Here is a 27,508-nt window from a genome sequence, read left to right as displayed (position 1 = left end):
CTTTTTTTGTCAGCCAAGTACTCTGGTCTGTTGAGGGTCAAAGACGGTGTTAACTGTGGGTTGAGATGGGGAGACCAGGTACTTAAGAACAAGGTAGTTTCACTTAGAATACACAGTCCTGTTTTTCTCAGGATAATGTTCAGTGTGGGCCAGAACTCCACTGCAGTCAGCAGAGAAACAACCTGGAGCTTGTCTCTGCAAACAGAATCTTATTCAGTCCATTACTTTATTTCACCTCTGATTTATTTTCTCCACTGTTCATCAAAATAATTCAGTAAAGCATGTGTCTGAAAAAAATCATTCTACAGCAGTGGTTCTCAAACTGTTTCTACCACACACACACACACACACACACACACATATGTATATATATATATATATATATATATATATATATATATATATATATATATGTATATATATATATATACACATATATAGTTTTATTGTGTTATCTATTTATCTCGTAATGTTTGGCTGATGTACAGCACTTGGTCCTGTCCACACGCGCACACACACACACACACACACACATATATATATATATATATATATATATATATATATATATATATATATATATATATATATATATATATATATATATATATATATATGTGTGTGTGTGTGTGTGTGTGTATGTGTGTGTGTGTGTGTGGACAGGACACACCAACAGGACAGGCCTATTTTTATTTTAATATTTTTTAAGAATATATGGAAGTGGTTTGGTTCGGTAAGCCATGATCTCTGTTGCCTTTACACGATTGTGTCACAGTTCTTCTTCATGTTCTCTACCAGTTGAAAAAAAAAAGAGTTGGTGCATTACTGCCACCAAGTGGGCTGGAGTGGCACCCAGCACGTTTCCAAGAGCTTGTCGAAATATTTGTTCCTCTGGTACATGTTGCAACCCCCCCCCCAAACTGCTTTAAGAGCAGTTATTTTAGATTCGACTTGTGCTTTATATAAGGCATCGTTTCCCAGTCCAGCTCCTCAGAACTTCCTGTCCTGCATGTTTTAAACATGTTCCTCCTCCAAAACACCTGAGTCAGATTAGTCAGATCCTTTATCCTTTCTCGTGTGATGATATAACACCTGAATTTGTTCATAAAATAACTTGTTTTACTCCAAATGATGATGCCTGTCAAAGTAATAATGAACCATGAATTTGTCCTCCAAACATAAATGTATCTGTTTGAAGATAAGTTGTACACAAGTTTGATCGCTGAATCTTTACAAACATGCAAAAATGCTAAAATGAATTAGTATTTACTGCTTTCAGATGCGATTGGAATGCACATGGTGGAGTTCCTGAGCTTCCCTGTTGATTTTCATCTACATCATTGATTTAACCAATTACTTTTATCTATTAATATTTATGCATAGGGAAAATGATTCATTAATGAAACGTCAGAATTGAATAGAAATCTTTTTCTCTGTTCCATCTTGACGTGAGGGTGTTTTGACAGCCCACCCTCCCATCTGGAAATCTTATAAGAAAAGAACAGACTGCTTATGAATATTGACATTCCTCCAGTCCAGAAAAACGGCAATTTGTGCTGAATTATTTCAGCAAATCAAGTATGTACGGTTCTGGACTGGTGGAGCAAACTTTAAAGATTGATTATCTTCTGAGCGTATATCTTTTGGCAAACAGTACATTGCTGATCTGAGCTCCATTTCTGCGCGTTTTCCTTTTTTCTAAACCACTTCAGTGAGCTGTGTTGTGAAGGGTTGCTGATTATTGGAGGACAGATGGTTCTCCTCATCAAATTCTGTCTACAGGTTTTCTGTTTATCTCGCTCCAAAATTAAAACCCACAGCGGTGTTATTTTCAGAAATCAGCTATTATTTAGGCATTTCTTTCTCAGTAGCTCTGAGTTAGCAGGGACCCACCAATAGCCTGCAGCAACCTCACAAATACACTTTTTGATCCGGTGTTGTGGCTCATCAGAGTACGTGATGAGGGCATATTGTAATTAATCTTTTATCTCCTATCTGACTGTTAGATCTTTCCTCGCTAATGTTGTCCTGCTGGCCTGATCCTGGGAACATTAGATGTTTTGTTTTGAGATGTGTCGAGCATGAAGAAACCATTAGCAACTAAGCCCCACTGGCTGCCCTCCGGCACACTGTTGCGCATTACTGCTATATCTATGAAATCCTTTCTCTTCTCCTTTTTTTTTTTTGTTTTTAATATCATCTTCCTCAGGATAGCTCTCCTTTGATATACACCTTTAAGCTCTGCAGGGGAAGTCGGGTAATAGCATGACCATTGTAATGATTTAAATGCAATTGCCGGCAACAGTATTGTGAAATGCCGAAAAGTTCTTTAGTTAAATTGTTCTTTTGTTTCGCAGATTTACATTTTCAGGAGTTTAATAACATTAATAAAATTCCCTCCCACTGCAGTCGCGTATTAACAAACCAGTGAAATTACACCATTACTAAATCATAAAAGTAATTGTAGTAATAATCTGACACTTTCTTTTATTAAACATGTAATCAGATATTACAGTCACAGCAATAATTCTCCACTTTCTCATGAGATCCATGCGCCTGCGTGTGCATCAGTGTGTGTGTGTGTGCTTTCTTTGTTTTCAACACTACTAATGAGTATACCTCAGACCCACAAACCCAGGAAAAGACTTTTTTTTAAGTGCTAAGCACTGCTTATTATTTAAGTGTCACCGCCACTGTCCAGAGTATCTGTGGGGGCACATTTGTGGAGTTTTCTTTATTCATTTCTCTGTCACCCCACTGCTGAGTCCGCAGGCCATTAGTTCTGTAGAAACGCACAGTTTGGGCTAAAGAAGGACTTCGATGGCACACTATATCATATTCTGGAGAAAATTATTTAACAAAAGCAAAAAGATGGGCCTAATATCCAGAGAATTCCCAGTCATGGAAGCAGAAGCGGAAGCATACCTCTGTGGAGAGAAAAGGAGGATGATAAGCTTGTATTTCACCAGTTAGATCCATTTCAGAGAGTTAAAAGGGGTAAAGAACAAAAGCTTCAGGGTAAGGTCATCATTTCTATCCACGTGGCAGCCACAGAGCAGATCTGTGTAATGGTCTCAGCTGGCAACTGGTGTGTAGCTTTGTGTGCACTCCTGCTTGTATATGTGTGTGTGTGTGTGTGTGTGTGTGTGTGTGTGTGTGTGTGTGTGTGTGTGTGTGTGTGTGTGTGTGTTTGAGTGTGAAACGGGGGGAGAAACAAAGCAACTGAACAAGCACAAGAGCAAAAGAGAACGGAAGAGAGAGGTTCTTGGGAGTCATTTATAACGTGGCAGCCATGCTTTCTCTGTCTCCCGGGGTGTGTGGCTCCTCGACGATGTGTGTAGCCTTGGGGGGGAAACACCAGACAAGGACGGAGCTGGGGTGGCTGTTGATGCTTTGGCAGAAGAGATACATCTTGTAACACAGCATGCTAAATGACAAAATGATATCTCATCAGAGGGCCACTTTGTGCAAGTGTGTGTGTGCGTGTGTGTGTGTACATCTCCAAAAGAAAGTCCCCAGATGCCTCGATGTGTATATGCTTTCATGGAGAAGCACTGTAGCATGCTGTTTGTAGAATAAGCTCTGAAACAGAGCGTGGGGCTGCTAACGTCGTAGTCCGCTGGCAGAGTGGAAACATTGCAGGGCGTCTGCACTAAGGCGGCTAACTGTCACACACTGCAACATCTGGAGACGTGCTAAAGTATTCTGAAGGATACAAACACACAGCAAATGCACTTCCACTACTCTAAGCTTTTGTTTGACTTGTCAGTGAAATGTTTTCCAACCAACTTTAAAGCAATCCCCTGAATATCTACAAAAGAAAGCGCCCCAAACACAAATCAATACGATGTGAAATCAAGAACACTGATACTTACAGAAGTTTGTTTCACTGTAAAATCCAATATCCATATGTTTGACACCGGTCACGCTGCCCTCCTACACCGAAAAGAACAAAGCAGCCATCATAATTGCACCTGAAAGATCCAAAGAGCAGCCAGGGCAAAGGTACATGCAGGACGGACAAAGCCCAAATAAAGCTTTTAATGCACAAGCTATTGATCCCCTCACTGGAATAAACTCAGGAGTATTGGCAGGCCCAGAATCCCACTTTGAAGGGACTCCATAATGAAGCTGGTCAATGCTAAGCTGTCCGCAATCAATCCCCCACATAACAGTTAATTACAAGTGAGGCTGCCATCAAGCCGGGGGGGCAGGGGGGATAGGTTGAAGGCAAAGAGAGGGAGAGCTGAAGAGCTGTGGGATGAGCTTTGTTAAGGCAAGATAGTGGGGGAGGAATATTGAGTGGTTCAGAGTAGGAGATATGAAAATGAGTGTGTGTGTGTGTGTGTGTGTGCATATATGTGCTATATTTCCTCCTATACAGGCCTTTCTTGTTAGGCTTTCCTTTCCTGACAGTTTCTTCTCTCTAATAAAGCTCAAACATGCACAGCAGCCTGCCGTGTGTTAGGCTGCTCCTCGCGGCACACATTCGTTCACCTGTTAATGAAGTTAGACAAAAAAAAAAGTTTATCGGGATGTTTTCATCTCGTGTCATTTGAGTGATAAATGTGCAGCATCTGAGTAGCACGGTCTCAAAGCCCGCCTGGGTTTACTGAGCACAAGCTGCAAAGCTTTTTTTTTTTTTTTTAGGGCTAATGTCGCAGAAAACCGTGGCGCGGCAGTAAATGATACTCGTCTGCTGCGTTGCTGAGAGATTAGTGGACTGAAACCTACATGTTGGTTAAATTCCAGCTGTTGACCTTTGATGAATCAGGTCATTTCTGAAATCCACCTTTATGTTAAGTGTAGTTAAAACAAGTACTATAACAGTGGATCTGCTTTGAATGCTAAATGTTATTGACAATATGGTGGATGATCAAATGAAATTTGACGTGTCATTCTGTGAGATCACACACTATCCAGACAATGTAAATAATAGATGTCACTGGCAGAAGGTCTGAGAGCTATCTGTGAAACCAGGGGTCCAAACACTGAGATCTCCTAATGGCTGCATGTGTTGTGTGTGTCTCCCAGGCTAATGGATTTACTGGAGATGGCGTCGGGTATTTATTACCATGTGTAATTGAATGCAATGATTATCGTTGTTGTGTAATGTGATTTTAATGTGGCAGCGATGGTTATGTATAAGGCCTAATGACTTTGCCTTCAAGGGGGTATGGTTACCAATTAAAAAAATCTAAATAAAAATGGAATTAAAAAAGAATAAGAGTGTAATTTTAATTTCAGGCTTTTCCCTTTTTTCTTCTTACAGGACAAATAAACGTAATCATTTAATCACCGCGCTGCTCATTTAATCAAACCGTCTCTTTGGTAACGAGCTTGCCCTTTTTGAGCCTTTGTTTACATGGTTGGTCATTAAGTCAAAGGTCTGTGTTCATAGTCTGAAGGAATAAAACTGACATCAAGCTGCGTGGATCATAATTGCCAACATATTTCAGATGAATTGAACTTGCAGATGATCTTGCGTATGCTTGATTACAGCCGCTGCAGAGTAAAGTGCCGTAATGTTATATTTCTAGAAATCACTAATACACATAATCTGAGTTTCTGGGCCCAATGTCTTCCATACAATCAGATGTTGGACGAACAATCATATTAGTTTAAAGGCTGTAACTTTTCTAAATTTTATTAAACCATACGTCCATCCATTCATCCATCCGTCCGTTCGTCCGTCCGTCCATACACTCATCCATCCATCCATTCATCCATCCATACGAGGCAAATGCATAATACTTGATACATATAGTTTCTGAAAGCTTTTGCATCACTTTATGGTCACAGTTTTGCTCATAACCCTGTTGTAAATAGTCCAATACTGTCTGCTGCCCCCTGGTAGATGTAATAATATTGCAATAAAAGACTACAATAATTTGACCAAATAATTGGTCAAATTATAGTAGTTGGTAATAAATGGTAAATATGCTAATTATTATTATTATTATTATTATTATTATTATTATTATTATTATTATTATTATTATTATCATTATCATTATCATTATCATTATTATTATTATTATTAATAATAATAATAATAATATATACATTCTGTTAGCCCTTTAACCCTTAACTCACTGACAAATGTTTTATTATAAAATTGAAGGATAAAAAAAGACTTTTGAACTTGAGTAAATTTTATATCTAAGATAACAAAAGTTATACAGTAGAAAGTGGTTGTTACAGTATGTTTTTTTTCCATTTTTATGCTGTCTAGTGATCTCAGTTTAGTATCCTGAGGTATGGAGAATGATCTCTGATGACTGATGATGAAAACTCAGCATGGTTCTATGATTTACTACAGCTGTCATTTGTATGTCCAATGAAATGTACAAATATAGTTATTCCCCTTAAAAAGTGCCAAGCAAAGAAGCCCAGATTTCCCTCTCTGCAACCACTTCTTCCCCCTCATCCAAGCCGAGAGTCCTTCCTGCATGGACTGGGTTTTCCCATGGCCTCCTCCTGGCATCCGAACCAGGTGTCTGAGTGTCCTCCGCTGGGTCCTCATGTGGGGAAGCAGTGTGTCAACTCCTCTCTGAGGAGTGCACTTCTCCCCTATCTCTGAGGGAGAGCACCAACGCCCTGCGGTGTGAACTTATTTTTGCTTGTATCCCCAGTCCCATTGTCTCCTCGCTACCTGCAGCTCATGACCACAGGTGGAGGTAGAACAGATAAACTGGCTCATGGCTCAGCTCCTTCTGCGCCACATCGGGCCGCTGCGGAGTGAGCATCATAACGGATTCACCAGCTTTATTCCACATTCTTGAACAAGATCCTAAGATGCTTGAACTCCTCTGCTTCGGACAAGGCTTCATTTCTGTTGCTACCTGGTCAGAATTGTCATTTTGACCAGGTAGATTTGGTGCGAGAACCAAACAAAACAGCTACAGTCTCACGCAGCACTGAATGCAAAAGTACGGATGTCAAACTACAATCTTTTCAACAAATTAGTTTTAACTGAACCTGTTTTGTTTCTGGGACGTGATTCTCAGTCTCTTAAATAAAACTTACCTGATTTCTTCCAGCATCTACCATCTCACTTCTGAGTGTTGATCATTCATAATGCATCAAATATCTCTGTAGCTATCAAGCCAACCAAACCGCACTTCAAGTTTATGAAAAGTGGTTATAAGTTTAGGAAAATATAGTATTTGATGCTCATCTCCCCATGAAAAAAGGAATAATCGAAACCTTTGCAAGGTTCATAAAATGACATAATTCATGGTGCTTGTTTGGGTTAATGGTTGCAAAATCCACAACTAATATTACCTGTCAGCTCTTATTATCCTTCTGCTTATTGACCTCTCAGTTTAGTTTGCTGGATGCAAGTGGGAAACTCCAGCATCTCAAGTGAAAAGCTGCCAAAACATTGAACTTGCAAAATACACATGTCAGTGGGTAGGTACTCATACACAAACACACAAACACTATAAAATGCCTTCACCTCACTGCTGCACACATTCGGCTCACTCTCACTTCGTTGTAAATCTCTTGTACTGCGCACGAACACCAGGTGCGACACACACACACACCTGCACACACACACACACACACACACACCTGCACACATGCTTATACAATACATGCACGTTCACACTACACAAAGCTGGGCTTTGCCTGACATTATTAGTTTTGCATTTGGGCGTTCTGCCCAGAGTAACAGTATGGATTTTTGCCTTGGCTCCCTATAATTGGATGAGTTAAATTTCTCCATTCATTACATGTGCATCTGACCTCTGGACCCTGGCAGCTCCTGTGTTTTATTAGCACTCTCATCCCCTGATAATAGGGAAGCCTTTCCCTCACACACTTTCCCTCCTCCTTCTGAGCAAATTAACTCTTTGTGTTGGGTGTCCATGTCAGACACAAGAGACACACAGGGAAGGAAATATGCTGTCTGTTTTAAGCTTTATCGCAGTTACTTTCAGTAAAAAGTTAGAGGCGGAAATTAATATGTTTCTCTGAGTTTGAAAAATGTGTTATTAACCATCGAGCCAAACATGAATGATTAAACTATCCGGCAACTATAAAAAATGAGGTTTCATGAGAAAATGAGCGGTGTTTGCTGCTCTGCTATGGGGGGTTGTCGGCTAAGGACGCTGCATAATGGACCTCTCAGCGGCTCAAATGAACCACACTAACACCGTAAACATGGTGGAGTTCAGATAAGACAACAAACTGTTTTCATATTAAAATCACAAATGCACAAAGCAGATTTTAATGATTTCAGTTACATTCCTGCTGATTTGTTGTTCTGATTGAGCAACTTTAATGCAGCCATGTCAGCTGTAATGCACCTACGTCTAGATCGATCTGGCAGGCTAATGGCAGAGAAGGGGAGTTTGTCCAGCTTCCACTGTGGCATTGCTGGATTTGTTAATCTCAGCTAGTTGTTGTCAAAAGTTCTTAAACAACCAACTAAAATATCAGGGAGGAACTGGTGATTATCCTCAATTCATACCAGCACCCAGCATCCACCAACTGTAGTTAGTCCTGTAATTTAGGCTTTCTGTAGATCTGTAGCGCTTCAACTTATGGTTCGACTTAAGATCAAGTTGCCATTTCAACAAAATTCTCTGCACTTTTTGTGCTGTTCTGAGTTAGTTTAATTCACTTTTCATATTATCATCTGTATTAGGACTCAAATTCATCCAAGTTGTGGTGTCCACAAAGCATTTCTGTATTGAATACAAGATAATTAGCAAGCTAATTTTCAGTCAGTTAGCATAATTAGCTAGCTGGAGACAGATACATGTCAGCATGCATGTTAATAATGATAATGATAAAAGAAAAAGTTTCAGTAGTCAAACTCTATATCTGTATTTTTTAAACAAACATTGTCACATAATGCATGTTTCAGTGCTAAGATATACATATAAGGCAGCCTTGGGGAATTTAGCATATCTCTTACTATAAAGGCAACAGTGCTACTTCCTCTTATATCAACCCAAACTAAACTGCTTCTTTGCTATACTGAGATTCAAAAGATCCAACTTGCATACTGATCCCATCTGATACCAGCAGTACTTGCTGTACAGCCATCTGGACACCATTTGTGTATCTCTCCACAGTGCCCTGAACCACATGGAACACAGTGGTAGACTCCTCTTTACTGACTATAGTTTAGCTTTTAACATAATCATCCCTGACATGGTAATAACAAGCTTTGGTTTCATCTAGATTTTTACAAATCAAAACTAAGAAGTTTGGTCCCCACCTCTCTTCCATAATCACCCAGCACAGCCTCCACCAGAGTATATGATAGGACCTCTGCTGTACACATGTGACTGCACACTGACTCATCCCACCAATGCCATCATTAAATTGGCGGATGACACCACCGTGGTCGACTGGTGTCAGGAGGAGATGTGTCTGCCTGCAGAGATGAGGTCCAGAGACTGCCAGCACGGTGCTCTGCGAACAATTCAACACTGAGCACCGAGAAAAAAAACCCAATGAACTTATAAAAAAAGCCCCCCCCCCCCCCACATTCCACTGTACGTCAATAGAGACTGTGCAGAAAGGGTTTGCAAGTTATCACTTACCAGCAGAGAGACGCCATCATCTGGTCTGCAAACAGCACAGATACTGCACCTCTTGCACTACCAGCAAATATTAAAAACCTGTTTACAGGAAAAGTCTTGTGCTTTTATTTTTTTCCTGAGCCTCTACAGAAAGCCGGCTGTCAAACTGTATCACGGTGTGATATGCAAGCCACTCAGCTGCAGACAAAAGAGCTCCCCCAAGATTTATAAACACCGAACAAAATATAAAAAATATACAGCCTGTTCTCCTTTTATATTTCCTTTATGTACGTACACATTTATAAATGTTTTTATTGAAAATAAGAAAAAGGATTTATTAAAATGTTTGAGCACTGAGGTAAATTCATCTATCTATCTATCTATCTATCTATCTATCTATCTATCTATCTATCTATCTATCTATCTATCTATCTATCTATCTATCTATCCATCTGTCTATCTATCTATCTATCTGTCTGTCTATCTACATACACACACACACACACACACATATATATATACACACATATATATATATATATATATATATATATATGTGTGTGTGTGTGTGTATGTATATATAATAAGTATGTACTTATGTATATGTACATATTGTATATAAATTAAAATGACAATGAAGGATTTTTAATTGAGTTATTTAGCCTTTTTTTCTCAGTTTAAAACTAAATCTATTTTAAAATCAGTTCATACAAACAGTCCTTTGAACAGAAACAAAATAAAACACATGAACTAATAATGATAATAAAGAATGAAAAGCACAACTTCCACCTTTCCTATACAAAAGGTTGGAATACAGGAGACAAATTTCCTGTAATTACTTTGTATTCAATGCAGCACAATTTTTTGCTTCACGTTATGCCAAACGTGATAATATTCCCTGAAAGGAGATGAAAAAGATGAAGAGACGCTATCATTTTGGTTCAGTGGGACACAGGTGAATTCCAGCTAGAGGTTTGTAATCATTCCTGTTCCACCCACCGGCTTTACATACCATGGCCATGTATTTTTCATGCGCGCATGTATTTTTAACACAACCATGTATACCATATGTGGGTATGATGTATGGCAACTGACAACAGCCCTCCGCATTATATGCACAATTACTCTTTGCCCCTGCAGTAAATCCTCAGGTTTGGCGTAGTAAACAAAAAGGAAGGGAATGTGGTGGGCGGAGGGGGGGGGGGATTGTGTATGACACAAGGTCAAAGCCATTGTGGACTTAATCTGTGGCTTTACACAAATAGCACAGATTGAGTGTCCATTTGTCACTGAATATTTCCCAGAGTTAATATATGCAGCAACAAATGTCCACACACAGCAGCCGTCCACTGCCCAGAAATCAGGAGGTTTCTCTTTGTCCGGCATTTCAGGCTCTCACATTCAGATCTCTCTCTTCACTAAACGACCAGGTGACACCTTATTGATCGCAACCATCTTTCAAGGCCAAGAACTTAAAGCCTTGTGTGGCACATTCAATGACCTTTGCAGACAGTAATGTTGTTGGCAATGGCTCTCTGAGGATCTGATGAACAAGTATCCGCCTGGCCACAGGCTTTTGGATAAGAGTTTCTGACAGCTGCAGAACAATGCTAATGGCCACTCTTCTGTGGCAGCCAATGTGTAATCAGCTCAGCACTCTGCTGTTAAAACTTTATAACAGTAATGTATGCAAACATGGATTCCATTTATTCCCCACTAGGTCCCAACAGGCAGGCCTTAAAGTTGCAGACTATCTTACATCACAAATGACTCTGCTGGCACTTAATGCATTTTATATCACCCATAATCCTGGTGTTCCACACTAATTAGTTGGAGTTGCCAGCATGCATATTTTTCCTCATTATTTGGCGCTCTTCGTCAGAGTGGACGGTGTTTTTGCAACATTTTTTCCCCTTTATGAGATAAAGTTTTTGCCACCACAGTCTTCTCTGGTGGCTAAACTTAACAGCATGAAGGTTTTTGATTAAAAAACTGTAAAAATAATCTCTAAAATTCAATTCTTTTAAGGCAGAATAGATAAAAGATTTTCACTGAGCCTCGATGCATTTATTATTAAAGCAACGGCAACAGCCTGGTAATGATCCATTTCAGTAAAAATCAAATGTCTGCAATCGTATCTGTTCGATGATAAAGAATGATGTCCACATTCACTGACAGTGCGGGCAGAGCTTTTTGTTTTAGAGGAAGCGTCCAAAAGAGTTTTAGTTGAGAGTAAGTCATCCATCTGTGAAACGGAATATGTCCCCATATGCCTGTAAAATCACCACAGGTGCTGTCATACTGCGCCAAAACTTTCCCCATTAGTCAGTGTCTGTAGACACAATCTGGGAGTCATTTCTAGACACATCATCAAATGTCATCTCATCGTTGCTGAAGTTTGTCTCACTAGGAGGAATGTTGGTGAGCTGCACAGAAAAAGACTGCAATATAAAGTCAACTTTCCCATTTATTAGCCTGAAGGGACGTTGTGTAAGAAGTACTCCCATTTAACACTGAATTTGTGTATCGCATTCAAACATTACCTGTGTTGCATTGCTTACTGTTTAACGGCATAATGACATCCCTTTATTTTATCTTTTAAATGATAAGATCCTGTATTGTGGTAATCTTTATTTGCAGGGATAATAATAAGTATTTAAATTAATCATTTTCACAAAGATATAAACATACCCATCGGCTGAAGCAAAAGCAGAAGACTGACACCTAATAAATCTAATTTTTTTAAGAATCAAACACCTACCTCTGTACATGGTCAAAGTTTGTGTTTCTTTCTTCTTTTCTGCAGAGTTCAAAGGCACTCGCTCTAAATCATGTTGGTTACAGCGGATTACAGTTGTGTGTATTTTTGGCAAAACACAACTAAAAGGATTTATAAACAACTCTAAAGCTCAGGTTAGCTTGCACATTCAGGTTGGGTTGTGCTGGAAAACAACAGGTTACTCTTTGTTTACTTATAAATTCCTGCAGGTAAAACAATCCTGAATGGATGGCAAACACAGTAACTATGTGAATATAAACACTTTGTGTGTAAATAATCTAAAACTGCTGTTTGACTTATGTGTGGAGCTACTGTTGACCTGTGTCATTGTCATTATTGGAATTTATACTAATTGCTATTGATCCAAGTTATACTCTTCATAAAAGGTCGTTATATTAATTGCACAACAAATCTTGGAGAAGTGAAGTCCACAAAAAATATTTGTGCAAAACTTTGCTTGACCCGTCGATCCTCCTGAATGGAAAATGAAATACACTACCAGCCTACCAGTCAAAAGTTTGGACACACTTTCCCCTCAGAGTTAATGAGAAATGTTAGTGTATAAATGTTGATGTGTGATCACCGACTCAGAGGTGCCTTGTTTGACTGACAGAAACAAATAGTTCAGGAATGTCATAGATCTTCCATCAAGAAAATGCCTGATGGATCCAGTCTGACTGAAGTCTGCTGCGGATTCAGATACTGACCTTGGAGATGCTTTAGATGTCAGGACATCTGACAAATGCTCATTGGCATTCAGCTTAAACCACCAACAGCACACACATGATATGTGATGAGAATGGAGAAACACACAATATCAATATCTGAAATATACCTCTGTTTGTGTGTATGTGAGTGTGTCTCTGTATGCATCTGCTCATTTGAATTAATGACCACACATGCTTCACTGGAGTAAACACTGAAATACTTTGAATGGTTTTCTGTGCATGCTCACAACAGTCCTGGAATAAGCAAAGCATGAAGACGTCCTGTTTATGGATTGTAATGTTTGTGCATGTTGCACAAATCTTAGTTTTCCTTTACATTTATGTAGCTTCTCGTAGATAGAAAAGGTCAGATGTAGTGCTCTAAAAGATTTGCACACTGCAAAAAAGTTTCTGCATTCCCAAAGCATCTTTTCCCGTCAGTCTTTTGGCCTCGAGGTGACAAATATATGAAGGGCAGACAAGGGCAGGATGGAGACCTGTTGAAGGTAACAACTCATCTGATAAAAACTATCTAGCTTCTTTGACAGATCCAAATTTACTACATGACTTATATGACTCAGCAGCAGACCAAAATTGGAATCCAAATGTCTTGACATTTAATTGCCACTTGTAGGTCACTGGCTTAGCAATCCAAAACCCAGCAGTAGATCAGCTCATCAGAGTGCTGACAGATTCCCAGCTTCTTTCCCACGGCAGGTTCTCTCTGCTTCTCCTGGCACCTGATGTCAGTGTGAGGTGCGATGCAAGCGGTGATGACCTGGTCAATAATCAGTAATAAAGATGGTGTGCTGAGCATGATTGTGGAATGATTGGTCTGTCGATAGTGTATTGAGCTGACACACCGAGAGCCAGACAGATGCACATTTTGGAAGCAAGTAAAAGCACAACATGGGCTGAAATATGGCGGTTACATTAGGACAATAAAAACACCAAAACACTCAAGGATCGAGGTGATAAGAGCAGGAGAGTGCAACAAATCAGGCACGAGCTATCAGATCTGCTCTGGAATAGCTTGTGTTCAGAGAAAACAAAGAAAAGACAACAAAACTGTTTCACCAAGTAAACCTGCTGCAGTGGAAATCCATAGAAGCATTTTGGAAGAACTGGTGTCCTCCCAGTTTCCAGCTATGAGACCAGTGCAGTTTATTCCATAATATACCTCAGTCAGTGAGATTCCTTAAACCAACTGGGCTGTCTTGTTTTTGTATACATGCACATGAAGTTTGACAAGTTAAATCACTGTCATTTTGCTCTGTTAGGGGCGTCACCATAGCAACGTGTTAATCATCAGGTTCAGATCAGCAGTAGCTTGACAAGGGTTGCTTAGCATTAAAAGCACATCATGGCCAACATGAAATAGTTCCTATAGTTTAGCATATCTAGCAATTTTTGTAAAAAAAAACCAAAACAAAAAAACACTTTTTTTCGTGTGGAACCACGGTAAAAGCAGATTAAATAACTCTAATAAACACTTTGCTGCTAATGCAGCTATGTGTTGTGCATCATGGTGTTCTAGGCTCTGTGCCGTGCATTAAAACCATGTAATGCACAGTTCCTCGTTGTTTAATCCTTACTGATAAACTAGTTTTATGAAGAGTTAATAGTGTTTATTTTCAATCTGACTTAAGAGCCAAGTTACACTAATTTAACCCCGTAATGAAAGTATAAACACATAATTCCCACATAATTAAGTTAAACAAATTGCAGACGTAGATATTATTGTAATATATCCAGGTGTAAATAGTATTGATAGTAATAAAAGAAAATAGGTCTATTGAGTACAAACATATTAAATGTAAATAATTTTTTCAAGTTTGATAGTTTAAAGTATGTGATCGTACCGGGCTCGGCAAGTGACAGTGACTTAAAAAAACTAATGAAAAAAGTTGGTGGAAATCTGCACGTATGAATTATTAAACCTAAAAGGTTCAATCAGCAAGAAAGGAGGATTATAATCCAAAATCATTGGCATAAAAATCCAGGTCCAGGCCCTCAAATAGGTTCAAAATGTTAAAATTCTTTAATTAAATGGCCTCTTCTTCTTGAAAATTTCTGTTATTTGATTTTCACAAATTAAACAAAGGTTCCACAAATCATAAACTATGTTTTAAAGAATCTGTATCGAGTGTGAAATATTTCAGTCAGATCATAATTGTCTTCAGTACTGTTGTTCTTTATGTTCTAATGCATAATATAACCCAAAGAGCCTTTTCACAAACCAAATAAAGGGTTGTTTCAGAAAATTAAAAAAATCATAGACACATCATTACATATGGCAAATCCACATGCATGGATAACAAAACAGAGAACCCAGTTTAGTCATCCATGTACGCAGATTTTCACTATTTTTATAAGCGGCTGGCACTTCCCTGACTTCGTATATTTGTAACTACTTTACCGTTTTTGTTGCTGCAAATGTTGCAGCCTTAACTTTGCACCTGAATGCAGAGTATGATAGAAATTCATTAATGAAGTCACACAGAAATCACCGAGACTTTCAACACTGTAAGAATCTGACTAGTTTTATTAATCAGTGAATGCATCCTGAATGATGGTTTAGCATCTGCAGCCATGTTTTTTTTTTCATATTTATTTTCTAGCTGGATGCTCTTCTGAAAGAACAGTAAGTGAGTTTATATTATGAGAACTGTGAGGAATTTATTTCCTCTATCCAATCAAATGCACAGATGCCGCATGCTGACCCAAATCTACTGTTCATGCGCCAATCAAATGCACCTCACTTCTGTCTGGTTTGTTGACAACTGTGGCTATGAAACTGAAGTGCAGTGACATTAAGACTAATTTTCCCACCCAGCTGGGGGGATCACTCAAACTGTTCAGTGTCAGTCTTGGAGAAATCGACACGATTAACCCCAAATGACTTCCAGCTCAAGTCTCAACATCATTTACAACATTTCAGGCCCATAAAACTGTAAGTAACGATAAGAATAAGAACTAGATAGATAGATGAATAGATGTACCTCTCTGTGAAATCTTTTAAAAAAAAGATGTTTTGTTTTTTTAATGGTTGCTTTTATAGAAAGATATTTTGTTAAATTCTGTATTAGGAGATTGTATCTCAGCGTTACCAGATTTCCAAATTGAACCACTCAATTCAAATGAGACAGACAAAGCTGGAGCTCTGAGGAATGTAGGCACTGCCGTTAATGGTACTTAGATGAGCCACAGGGTTGCAAATTTTCCCCACTGCACTCCATATTCCCCAGAGGAAATTGAACATTGTCATGGATGGATTAGCTCTGTAATGGTGAGACACATAGCTTTAGCAGAGGAGACCAGCTAAAAAACGTTGGGCAAATGAGGAAGGGGAAAAAGGTATGAAATTCATTTCATACCTCCTCAGGCACACTCACTTGAGGAGTGCCTTTCTGCAATGCTAAGCCACTACATAAGCAACTTTTGAACAGTTTTTAGGTTATATGCTGTCATTTCCTGCTAACCCAGTGACTTTTCTGCACTTACTGAAAATATAAAGATCTAAAAGAATGTAATTATCTATCAAGTGCTTATTATAATAATAGATAAATACTTTTTCTTCAACTCAGCTGTTCAGCATGTAATTTAACATAGATAGATAGATAGATAGATAGATAGATAGATAGATAGATAGATAGATAGATAGATAGATAGATAGATTTAATAAGTTTAATTTATTTTCTTAGCATTCACTTCAGCGGTTAGTGAAAAATTATTCTTTTACTTTTTTGATAAAAGGGCAAAAGATGTTTTATCTGATTGATTTATAGCTCTTGTGAAAACTGTTTTCAGGAATGTTCAAAACCTATTATTCGTGTCATGTTCCATATTGACACTGCAGTAATAGAAAACTGGAAACAGGGCAGTTTGAAATACACAGATGTGATAATGCTACAGTGGGTTCAGTACAATATGTAATATGTCAGCTTTACCCCAGTATTTGGCAAACACTTGCATCCAATGTATTTACTGGAAACATAATATTATAACATGATCCAATCCTGCATCATCCTACCTGCACCGCAAGTCAACTAACTTGCTAAATCGGCTATCTTGTTTATTTTGTTGTTTTTGTTCTAGGCATAGGTAACCCTGGTTCTCCAGGGCTTCTCCAGGTGTTTTCCTGTCTCAACACATCTGATTTAAACGAGTGGATTTTTGTGTAGAGCTTGACGACATGGTCTTGCATCCATTTCATTCGTCTGTTGGAGCAGGAACTCTGCTGGACAACGAGCCTGGCCGACAGGAGATGCACATCCTTTCTACAAGATGTTGTTGAAGATGAGATAAAGTCATCAGCATGGGAAAGAGTAGAAAAAAATGACATGCGGGATTATAAAAGATTGTCAGGGGTCTGCAGCCTTTTAAACCCAAAAAGCCCCTTAGGCCCTCTGCCCAGCTAGAAAGTTATTTTGATTATTATATATTTATTAATATTTAATGACCTCTTGAAAAAAGACAACATATAATTTTAGATAAATAGGAAAATTAGCATTTTTGAAGAACCACTATTTTATTCATATTTTAAGTTTTAAATGAAAGAAAAATTTTATTTTTTGTAAAAAGAGGTTAGATACACTTTTGTTCTATAAGATGCTTACATTTGTGGAAAATTATGTGAGAACGACAGCGTGCCGTTTTCAAACTAACACTTCATTCTCAGCAAAAGACTTTTGAGCTAAAAGTCACTGCTCTCATTTTTCCCGCCATGGACAGTTTTGTGACACACAAGACACAAACTATTACATTTGTAAGATCTGAAATTGGAAAAACAACTTAGCTGTAAGCAACAGCTAAGTTGTCTGATTGAGCTCTAGCATGCTAACAGTAATGTTAGCTAAGATGGCTAATGTCAATGCTTGGTGACATGACACACCATGTCATGCTTTGGAAATTCAACCACTCACACCAACATGTTCACAAATGATAAGTGCTTTTGATGGAAGAGAGATTTAATGAGATGAATAATAAATATGCAAACACTGCCACAGAATTTCGCTCCAGCTTGACTGGGCTACGGTAAGCATTGCAACGTTCTTAGTCAGGATTTTTGATGTTTCTCCGACTTTCTCTGTCTTCAGGGCTGCACAGTTAATTGTCTTCAAGGAACTTAATAATTCAGAGATTCCAGTTTAAATGTACCATTACACACGCTCTTTCAGTGTCTCATGGCTTCCTACATGCTCTAGTCAGGTGAGCATTTAATCATTATTAAAAGCAGCTTTCATATTTACCATCTAAAATGTCGTCCCAATTCATTTGCAGCTTTTATTGCTGATCAAAATATCTGCCTTTGCAGCTGTTTTACAGCAGCATCACCTGCACTAAATAATGAAGGACACTGGATTTTCAGTGCTCAACAGAAGAGTCTGATGCTGGTTCGGCGTTTGAAGCAATACAACAGACTGAAATGATTTATCACAGTCACACTGTACTGGCAAAGAACAACCAAAAACTAACTTTTACGTATGCATGTGAACCTTTGCATCTCACAAAAACACAAGAATTGAGCATTTTAAGGACAAAACAAGAAAGCTTACATATGCCTAAAGAACTATGCAGCGTAGCGCCCAGGGAGGTTTGGGGGAATTCAACGTCCTGCTCAAGGGCATCTTTGTCGTGACTAAAACTGGTTCATTCAGTGTCCAGCCCACATTTTCCTGACAGGCAGGGAAGCAAACCAGTGACCTTAGTCTCCCACTCTGTCTCTCTTATTACTAAATTGGATTTTGAGATGTCTGAACACATGCAGGGTTGGCAGAGGACACCTGTCACAGTCGGACAAACCACAAAAAATGTAGGATGTTTATGGATGACTGTGAACAGGCTAAACATACATTATACAACTAGTTTTCTGTTTCAGACTCCAAGACAAGCTTCTGAAATAGTCTTTTCTGTTTACCTGATGGTTCCCGTGGGTGTATCTGAAATGGCAAACCTAGAAAGCTAACACACAGAAGGTTCCAAAAGTTCTACTTTTTCAGTTTGGCCTCTGTCTAATTCATTTATTGCAGTGTCTGGTTTTCTGGCAGGGTGGTCAGAGATAATGTTAATCTTGGTCAGCAGCAGCGGGAAGTCATGCAGTTCCACTACACAACGGATTGGAACAATAACGGAAATATAGTCAGAGGCAGACACGGGGGACTTATCTGCACACTGAAAAGTTTGCGAGTGGTCATGTGTGACGGTGCAATTCTCCAGCTACTCTCTTATGTTGATTTTATTGCATGTTGTAATCTGATGCGAAGCAACACAACATGACGACACTGTTTACCTTGAACCTGCTCTCAGTGGCATCTGTGTTTACTCACAAATGGCTTTAAAGTGTAAATGAAGGCCACACAGGCATGAACAAATGAGTTGACAGGTGATGGTTAACCAGAACAGAATAATCACCACTAACCTTTTCTTATCTTTTTATTCAGTACAGGGATCATTCAAGTTTCTAATTGACAACTCATCAGACTCCCTGCTATTATGACTTCATTATATCTGCAGAGATAAAAATTAATGAGAAGCAGAGACACTAGATGGATATGCCAAACTTAGAATTCATTTACATTAAAGAGGGAAACTCTCACTTGGCTGGAAGCATATCTGTAATGACTTTAATCTATGAAAACTTCTAATTTAATGCCATAGTTCATTCATTGTTATTATTCTTTATGACCTTGTGTGTTTATTACTTTATGCTGGCATCATCCAATTCTGCTTCATGATCCCTCATTACATTCATTTATGGCTAATATTTACGTTTTCTGCACCTTTTTTTTGTATCATTTCTTGACCAACTTTCAGTGCTGCATTCCCGCCTCCTCTCCTGCTGTCTTGCTCTCTCTCCTTCTCCTCTGACAGGGATAGTTTTCATTACTGTAGTCAATCTGGGCCCAGTGGACAGCTCCTCTGCAGCACTGTGCACCTCAATATAATCCTTTTAATTAAAGGCCTGCCCCCCACCACTGCTGCTCTGCTCCCGCCTCTGCCCTTTTCTCACATGGCGCCAGTCTTTTGTTCACCCAGGCACTCACCCACTCACTTCATGTCAAGCCACGCTCTTGCCATTTCAAAAGAGGAGACGTCACCTTTGTCTCTGCCTCTTTCATGTGGCTTTAATCTCTGCTGCAATATTGCAGAAGGTGTTTTGTGTGTGCGAGAGTGTGTGTATGTGTCAAAGTGTGTGTCTGTGTGGGGCTCATCCAGCGTAGGGCCCATCAGGGTTAAATCAGCCTTTAAAAGAGCTTGATTGCATGTGATTGGGTGCTGATAAGAGGCCAAAGGGTGGGGTGGCATTTAGGTTGAACTGTGCTGTAGATTCTCTCTATTGATTTGCCATTATAACAGCCTTTCCTACCTGTTATTCTTCTACGCCGTTCTTTGAATAGAAGGCATCATCTGCAATCATGTTCAGCAAAGGATCATGGGTTTACCAAGAGTCATCAACCAGTGATGTCAGTTGTGAAACTGTCAAAAAAATGCAAGACAGAGAAATATAAAGTCAAAATATCCATGCCCATGTGGGGAACATGCATGTGACCTCACCGGGGGTTTGTCATCTTGAAGGAACCCAGCATTTACATTCACACTTTCAAGTTTCTTATTAGTAAATGCCTAAAAAACACACTAGAAAGAAATGATCCCACTATGATCAGCTCAGGAGAAGTGAAGATTTTTTACAATGCTAAAACAGCACTGATTGATAACTTGTACTTTTACAAGCAGCTGAACAACAAATTACTATCAAGCATTGTTGCTTACTTTGTGTTTGATGTCATTAACTACAATCCTGTAGTGTCCATTAATCCATTTTATACACTACCAGTTAAAAGTTTGGACACACTTTCAAAGTGTGTCCAAACTTTTGACTGATGGTGAATATAAAGAAAAGTTTGATAATCTGTGTGTTTACAAAATCATCATTTTAGTTAAATATTTATGCACCTGATATGGCAAAATATCTGAGTGTATAATTATTTATTACAATAAAATATGCCATAATTCTTTACTGAGTTCCAGCATGAAACCTCTGAAAACAGTAAACAGTCCTCAAGGTTCTGACTGAATGTCTGACACAACAACACTGGGACTCATGTGAATCTGAGAACATCACATGATGAGTCAAGTTTTCATCTGTAGATGGGAGTTTCATCCAGAGTGGAATCTTGTGCTTGTTGCATTTGCAGCCCATCATACTTTTGTACATGAATTTCACTCTGTCATATGCAAGCACATGCTAAATGACTGTAGAATAGAACTCTGAGGAGTACAACATCACGTGTTCTCTCATCATCCTAATAGCTGGCTTGTTATAAATGCTGCCATCTTTACTTCTGCTCACATAAAGCCCAAACTGTCCTTTATATCCGACCCACAGTCATGAAGAATTACATCACCTAGAAAGGTTTCTGCAGAAGTCCACCATGACGCGTTCATCCCTGCACTGCTTCCAACCTGGGAAACGTACTGTAAAAATCTGCTGGTTAATTTCCTCCTGGTGTGCTGTGCACCAATCACAACCTGGTGGAAAGTTGAAATATGTTTCATGAATTCTGAAGTTTAAACAGTTTAAAAGACAATGGCCGTTGCTTGACTGCTGTGAAAGATGGCTGGCAGATCAATCACACATGTTGTGACATCAGCGTTCACTTTCGCAAACTACCTGCACACAAAGAAAAAGTTCACATTTAGTGCAAACTACTGAAACAGCCTCAAATGTCATCTATTTCTCCTAAGTTTGTTGTTTTTATTTTTTCATTTTTAACCTTTGAAAAGAGATTAACTCCAGTCAGGCTGGAAACACATGAAGTCAGGGACACAAACCGAAAGGATTCACTGCCCTGGAGTATTTCCTATCGCCAGACATAATATCCTCTCCACGTCTCTGCATCTGTTTCTTCATTTCACAGCTATCAAAGACGCTTTATCCTTCCACCACAACCCCGACCCCCAACAAGCCCCGGCTTGGCGCTTGTCTTCTTGTGTTCCATCAATGACTCCCTGATTGATAAGAAAAATTCCTGCGCCCACCCTCCACCCATCCTGCCCTTGACCTGTCTACATGCACTATTCATTGGGGTTTTTAAAAGTCACATTGGGCTTGCTTGGATTGTCCGCTGTTTGAAGTGGGGGGGGGGGGGGGGGGGGGGGGGGGGGGGGGGGGGGTGTTATCAGTCTCTCTGCAGAGGATCTCTCCACTCCCTGGCCTCAGACCTCTAGGGTTTTATGCATGCGTGCAGGTTTCCAAGAGTGAGTGCACCCTGTCCCAAGTAGACAGGGCATTTATTCACTCAACTCTCAAAGTCTGTCGGTGGTTGGCGGCCGTAGCTATAACGGTCTCGGCCTCGGTCTGTCTCCCTCCCTTTTTGCTTTTCCGTCCCATCTTTCAGACTGGGATGTTAGCATGCGCAACAAGCAGCCAAGGCTTTGGCCCTCTGACAGGCAGACTGTGGGGAATAAGACGAGTGAGAAAAGAGAAAGACAAAGGAGAAAGAGGAGCAAGTCAGACTGGTGCCCTCAAAGGGTCAACTCAGCTGCCGGCACTGCCTCATTGAGAATCGTGCAGCGTTGAGCTTAATGACCATGCATGGATGGGTGGAGGAGGCCAGAGCAGTGCCGCGCAGAGGACACCGTCATGGAGAGGGAAGCTCAAGAGTCAAGTGCGTGGGATCAAATAGAAAATCAGAGCAATATCACAAAGGAGAAGTAACCACATCGTACATGTGTTTTGACCTTCCGTGTCACTTACAAATCGTGTCAGCCGCTTCCGTCCGTGTTGTCTCTCATTGTGCTGTGATCGATTGAGGGAGACAACTGGTTATTCACGAGCACCACCGCAGGTCAATACTGGTCTTCCTGTCTGCCTTCAATGAGAAACTGTTTTATTCACTCATTAAATGCAGTTCGACACCACCAGCCAATGCGCATTTAGCTATATCTCTCCATGACAACCAATTAATGCATGTTCAGACACCCTACAGTATCCCAGACAAAGGATGCCGTGGAATCAACATTCATGCACGGTGGTGCCTCTGCCTTCCCACCACTCTCCTCCTCTCCATAAAGGGTTAACTTCCTATAGCCACATTTTCATTTCCTGTTGTGAGCTGTTCATATTGGTTGGAGGTGTTTATGTGGAACTCTCCTTCTGTGTTTATTACACTGCAAATGACAGATCAGGCTCTCTGACCCCTCTGGCTAGCTTTAAATAAAAGCAGTTTATTCCAAGCCAGCAGTCCCACTGTAGACCGCTGACATGAAAGCGCCTGAAGAGTGCCAGAAAAGCAAAAGGCCAGTTAAAGGGAAATTATTTTCCTAAACAAGGTTTGACAATAAACGCATGAGTGGGACAGATAAACAAAAGGTACTGTACCTCCACTTATTGCTTTTCAATGGAGAGTATGAAAAGGCACGGGGGATTTGGTGCGCTTGCTGTACTGTATTTTCTGCCTCTTTTGAATATTCTTGTCCACCTTTGGCTTTTTTTTTTTTCTTCTGTGAAATCACAGTCTACCATATGTCTGTTTAACGGCAGGCCTCACATGGCTCAGCAAGTGTCATTAACCTCCCTCGCTCACAGAAGTTTACTGGTAAACAAAATTTATGTTAGTTTAAGCTTAAAGGCAGAGTATGTAAGATGTCAAGGCGATTCTTTCCACCACCAGGTGACAAACACCAGGTCGTGAGCAAAACCACAAAACTGCTACCTCCACAATCGACCAAAGGTTGGCAGTAATGAGCAAAACTCACCCCTCACCCCTCCTCCTTGCCAGCTCCAATGAGGGCAGGAATCACTTGTGAGCTGTAGCTCAGAGCCGCTCTGCAATAAATGGGCTTATACTCACCCTACTGGTGGAAAAAAGTACTTTTCTTTTTACTGGTCAGAAAACATTCAAGAAGGGTCTTTGTCGTTAATTAAACTTGTAATCTCATAACGCATCAAATATGGACAGACTGGAACCTACATGTTTAAAAATCTATCTAATTATGATTGTAGTTATTTTTTAATTTAATTTATTTTGAAGATATTGAAAATCTTACATACTCTACCTTTAAAATCAGAGCTGACAGCAGTTACCAGATTTACATAAACTGTACTTACAGCTTTATACAGTAATATATGGAGACAACGGCACCTTAACACTTACCTGCGTAGATCATGCTCTTCATAATCTTAACAACGCTTGTTTCCTGGATTTCATTTATTCTCATTTAAAACTCAGAAAATACAGAGAAGGATTCATTACATCATCCAAAAATTCTAAATTGTGACATTTTCTTTTTAATAAAACATGTTGAATTTATCAGATCAGAACAACCCTGAGGCGAAAATGCTCTGCAGCCTTTAAAATCTTATAAAACAGTACATAAAAAGAGGGGCAGGTTCTCGCTACGCTGGGATGTTTTCCATCATTACAGGCAGCCATTATGTCAAGCACTACTGAGCATGCTCCTAGCTGGACAGCGGTCCATTGGGGGGCGTTGTTATCTCTTCACAGAGTCGTTTCACTCTCCGTGTTCCCCCCAAAGAGTCAATGTTGCGGCACATCAGAAAGAGCCCTTGCCTCATTAAGCCATTGATATTCTGTGATGCTGGCGCCCTGCTGAACACCATATATAGGGACAGCAGTGCCAAGAGAAGGGCACAGTGTGTGTTTTATGGAGAGGCTCTACTAATACTGAGGAAAATGGCATTATCATGTGGATATGGGTGCTGTGTGGAGTGTGAATCCATGAGTGTGTGTGTGTGTGTGTGTGTGTGTGTGTGTGTGTGTGTGTGTGTGTGTGTGTGTGTGTGTGTGTGTGAGAAAGTCTGTGCTTACGTGATTAGTGTGTTTGACAGAGTGTGAGAGAGACAAGGAGGGTGTGTTTGGAAGCAGGACTCAGTATCACAGCCACAGCCCGGGGCAAACCCACTGTTATAAATACAGCATTCTAATGGTGACTTTATGATGTTGCTGGTGTAAGACTATGGCCCCCTGGGGGCCACTTCCCCACAGCCCTTCTCCTCCTTCATCTCCCTCCCTTCTCCCCCTTTTCTCTTCTTCACTAATATATTCTCCTGTTTCCCCACATTCAGAATTTACAACCTGACTGGGAAAGACGGGAGCTGTAAATTCTCCACCCTCCGCTCCCCCCCCCCCCCTGCTGAATTATTTATCCGCAAGCCTTGTGACACAAGCAGCAGATGAGAATGCTGGTTAAGGAGATAAAAGGTGGAGAAAGTTGGGGCCTAATTGACCGTGATGATTGGGTAATGAAGAAATATTCCAAGCATGTTAGGGTGGAGCAATTTTACTACATGCAAATGTGGAAACAACAGTGGTGTTTTAGTAAATAAAACGAGACTTACGATGCTTTTGTGTTTGCTTGTATGTGCTGCACAACCATATTACCACATGAATGCTATCAGTGCAAAGAGTGTTTGACAACTTAAGCTCTGTGTGAGTCAGCAGTAGCCCCAATAAGTCATTTGTTTCATTTTCCATCTCACAATGAAAAACAAACCTGGAAACAGCGGGAAAATAAACTACTTAATTACATCTTCCAAGCTTTCACCAACGCTGTTATCCCGCTGTGTAACATCTCTATCTTACCTTCGTTTTCCCTCTACTGATGCAACCACTTCCCATATATTGCACTGTTCAAATGATAAATGGTGATAAGAGCAGGCCATTAATACACTGCACAGCAGAAGTCAAAGGGGACGGGACAGAAAAGTGTATGTGATGTCCCCTTCTACCCCTTTTGATCCTTTGGTTATAATAGCGCGGCAGCTTCCATGAGGGCGGCTTATTTCTAAGACTTCCATGCACTGTATTAAGCAATGACATGGCTTGATCGTGTTGACCTCAGGGCGTTAACCGGCCCATTCTGATGACTTCCACATTTCCCTCCACCAAATGCCTCTGGCTCAGGGCCAGGGGCATCTATAGAGTTTGGTTATGTGACAAGAAAAAAGCAAGGGACAGAGGAGAGATGCGGGGAAAGGGAGGTATGGAGGAGGATATCTGCAACACTAATAGATTCTTATCTAACTCCCCCTGCTTAACACCCCCACCATTGGCCTGGAAGAACACCAGGAGCAGCATGTCTACTGAGATAAATAAAAGAAAGCCTCTGGATCGATCCTCCCCACCCTTCTGGTTTCAGGGGGCCTTGCAGTGACCTTTCCACAAGATAAGGTGGTCACGAAGGTCAGCCCCGCTGCAAACCCCTACCCCACCTCCAAACACCATTCCTCTGAGGCAAACCAAGGGAGGGTGGTGGAAAGTCAGGATGAGTGGATTTGTTCACAAACTTTTTCCTGCCCGCCTCCAACGGGGTCCCGAGGACGAGTGACAGACTCAAACGGCAGACTGATGAGATGCCGACTGTCAGCTTGACCTTTTCTGAAATGCATCAGGGGGTCAAAAGATGGCACGTTCCCCTCGCTCGATGCGGAGGTAAGCGGTGCCACATCCCAGGCGTCACTGTCTTATTTGCGTCAAGTGAGAGCAGGAGGCAATCTAAAGAGCAGTGGAGCTGGGATCACGTCTCTGTTATTCCTCAGTTGAGAAAGGTTACAGAAACAATCTATAGGAATTTAGATTCGCCGCCTGTCATCAGCATCCCCCTCCGCGGAGAAAAGCCACGTTCCGTGTCAGAACCGAGGCGATGTGCTGCCGTATAAGGCCATTTTAGCTCATGTGCATTGTTACTGTACCTGCGACGATGTATATTCCTGCTGACACTTGTTCCCTCGATGATTATTTATCATGTCAAGATGAACACAGGAGGATATTTTAGTCTTTGAGCATAATTCATCAAAAGCCTATTTGCTGATGTCTTTCTCATTCAGCCTCACGGAGAAACATAAGTGATGTTTACATGAGTGGCGACCGGAGAATTTGGCTTATTAATATGCACTCCCCTTGCTTTCACGTCTTTGATAACCTGAATTCTGAAACTAAACATCCTGCTTGTCGCTGCTTATTTCTCTTCCAACAGTAATAAACTATGAATACACGGAGAGAATCAATATGTTTTCTTCTTTCTCTTAATCCAACTTGTGTTGCCAGGTTTGATTGAACAGGAACAGCATGTTCTGTGGCTCATAACCTTGACACAAGTAAATAAAGACATAACCAAGAGTGTAGATTAGGTCTTATCTTGAGTAAAGGTGCTGCGTGGTGTCAGGTGCAGGAGCTAGTTGATGAAGATAATAACCTTTTTTTTTCCCCCAGATGGGAGAGGACACCTTTAATTCCCTCTGTGTTGCCGTGAAGAGAGAGAATCTCTCAATGCCTTATCGCTGCATCATATCTCTCCTCTTGCTGGCCAAAGAGCCTGGATACATCTCAGTGATAGTAAAATGGTAATTACAGATCACAAGCCGGCTACTCATATCTAATCACTAACTGTAGACATGGCTACTAACAAATTCAGAAAGGAAAAGCATCGAGTGACTTGCTAATATAAAAAAGAAA

The sequence above is a fragment of the Telmatherina bonti genome, assembly GCF_933228915.1.
Source record: "Telmatherina bonti genome assembly, chromosome: 6".
NCBI classification, from domain to species: Eukaryota; Metazoa; Chordata; class Actinopteri; order Atheriniformes; family Telmatherinidae; genus Telmatherina; species Telmatherina bonti.
This window is presented reverse-complemented; position numbering follows the sequence as displayed.